This window comes from Sander lucioperca, chromosome 20, assembly GCF_008315115.2.
Source record: "Sander lucioperca isolate FBNREF2018 chromosome 20, SLUC_FBN_1.2, whole genome shotgun sequence".
In the NCBI taxonomy this organism is placed as follows: domain Eukaryota; kingdom Metazoa; phylum Chordata; class Actinopteri; order Perciformes; family Percidae; genus Sander; species Sander lucioperca.
Genome location: NC_050192.1, coordinates 1565001 through 1567404, shown reverse-complemented (window position 1 = coordinate 1567404; position 2404 = coordinate 1565001).

The following is a 2404-nucleotide window of genomic DNA, read 5'->3' as shown; positions in this document are numbered from 1 at the left end:
ACGTACACGGACCCTTATACTCTTCTGTATTATAAATTGCACCTCAGTTTAGACTGAGGTGAGTTCCCAGCCAGCTTCGGCCCTGTCTTGTTTGTTGTAGGTCTACTAGTCTGTAAAACTATTAAAAATAGCATCCATAAAATTGTAACTAGACGTACCTATAGGCTATTGATAAATTCAATCAAAAATGGGAAATAACAACGACCACTCAGCGACGTCCTTCTTTATATCTGAGAAAAATAAAGTTGTGTTTCTGTGACTATATTTTAAGTTTGCAGACATAATGGCTAACATTAATAAAAACCACTATAGGCCTGTTCACGAGTTACCTAAATTGTGATCCTTGAACTTCCATTCTTGGCTCAACAACCAACAAGGAAATGTGTTGTTATTGAACTGTTAACTCATTTAAAAAGGCTTAAAACAAAGATAATCACCATATTTACGTTGACTGTTTTTTAATCCTTTAAATGAATGAATGGTCGGTGACCTTTGACATAGCTGGATTAACCTGCTTGACATATGGCCCCCATCGGGGGTGTGCCCCCGTTACGCACATTCACCCAACCTGTTTAGTCCTGAGCTCCATAAACCAACCATGTATTCTCTGCTGATATACTGGCCTGCTCAAGGTCCGTGTGTCAGTTAGTGTGTGACCATTTCATTCATTTAGTTACCTAAGGTTGCGCGTAATGCTTTGACAATAATGTGATCCATTCTGGAGCCATGATGTCAAACCACTGGGTGTCAGCATTTCTTAATTCTTAAAACCTCCTTACAGCTTCATCATGATTCAAATAGTGAGTCGATGAGTGTAGAAGGAGAAAAAAAAAGTTACCGAATGTTAGCCTTCCTAGACTCTGACATTGAGTCGGTGCTTGTGATCCCTCCTGTTGTCCTCAAGTCAAATTTGACCCGTTTTCAAAGCTTCTTTATCAAAAATATAGGTTACTTAAAACCAAAATGCCTCAAAAATAACATGGATGGTTCCATACAATGCTTTTTGCAAGTAAAATGAAGGATCGGATCATTACGCTCATTAACTTGTGGGGTTTTTATTCAACTTTATGCAAAAGGAGGTCTGTTTCTGTAGAAGTCTATGAGAAAGTGATCCACTTCTCACTTGATTTATTACCTCAGGAAACATTTTCATAATGAGTTTATGGTCTCAATCACTAGTTTTAAGTCTTCTGCAACTTTTTGAATTATGGTCTCGTTGATAAAGCAGGGGGTGTTTTAGGGCGTGGCTATGATGTGATTGCCAGTGAAAGTGTGTAACGTAACGTGGCTCCTCCCTCACTCCTCCCTCTCGTCTAAAATCGTCACATCCCAACCAGGATGGCTGCGCCCGTAACGGCAAACTCGACGACTCATAGCAGATCTCCACAAACCAATGGGTGACGTCACACATGCTCTGTCCATTCATATTATACAGTCTATGGTTTCAAAACAGTTTCCTGACTAAACGTTGACACATACCAGTCTGTGATCCACTCCACATCCTCTGATTTTAATTGTTACTGAAAATAATTCATACTTTGTGCTTTTTTTAAACTCAGAAAGTAGGTATAAGTTCATCTTATCACTAGTAAACACTAGTGGTAATAGGTTGGAATGACGTTGGCTAAGAAGATGTAACACAGAATGGGGTGATCATTTATACTTTACAGAACAAACAGAAGAAGGACAACACAAGGGTTAAATTGCCCTTATACAGTAATGCCTACGTGGTTCCCAAACTATGGTCTCGGGACCTTTAGGTGTCCTTAGGGCAACAATGGGGGCTTTGGATTATTTCTTTATAAGTTAAAACAGCAAGAGTATGCGTGAGGATCTTAACAGGATAATATATTCAGTCTTTAAAATCAGTGGTTCCCAACTATTTTGGGCCTGTGACCCCTCTCTCTCTCTCTCTCTCTCTCTCTCTCTCTATTCTCTCTCTCTTCTGCTCTCTCTATCCTCTCTCTGTCTCTGTCTCTGTCTCTGTCTCTCTCTCTCTCTCTCTCTCTCTTCTGCTCTCTCTATCCTCTCTCTGTCTCTGTCTCTGTCTCTGTCTCTCTCTCTCTCTCTCTCTCTCTCTCTCTTCTGCGCTCTCTATCCTCTCTCTGTCTCTGTCTCTGTCTCTCTCTCTCTCTCTCTCTCTCCTGCTCTCTTTATCCTCTCTCTCTCTCTCGCTCTCTCTCTCTCTATCCTCTCTCTCCCTCTTTCTCTCTATCCTCTCTCTCTCTCTCTCTCTCTATTCTCTCTCTCCCTCTTTCTCTCTATCCTCTCTCTCTCTCTCTCTCTCTCTCTCTAGTCTCTCTCTCTATTCTCTCTCTCTCTATTCTCTCTCTCTCTCTCTCTCCTGCTCTCTCTATTATCTCTCTCTCTCTCTCTCTCTCTCTCTCTCTCTCTCTCTGTCTCT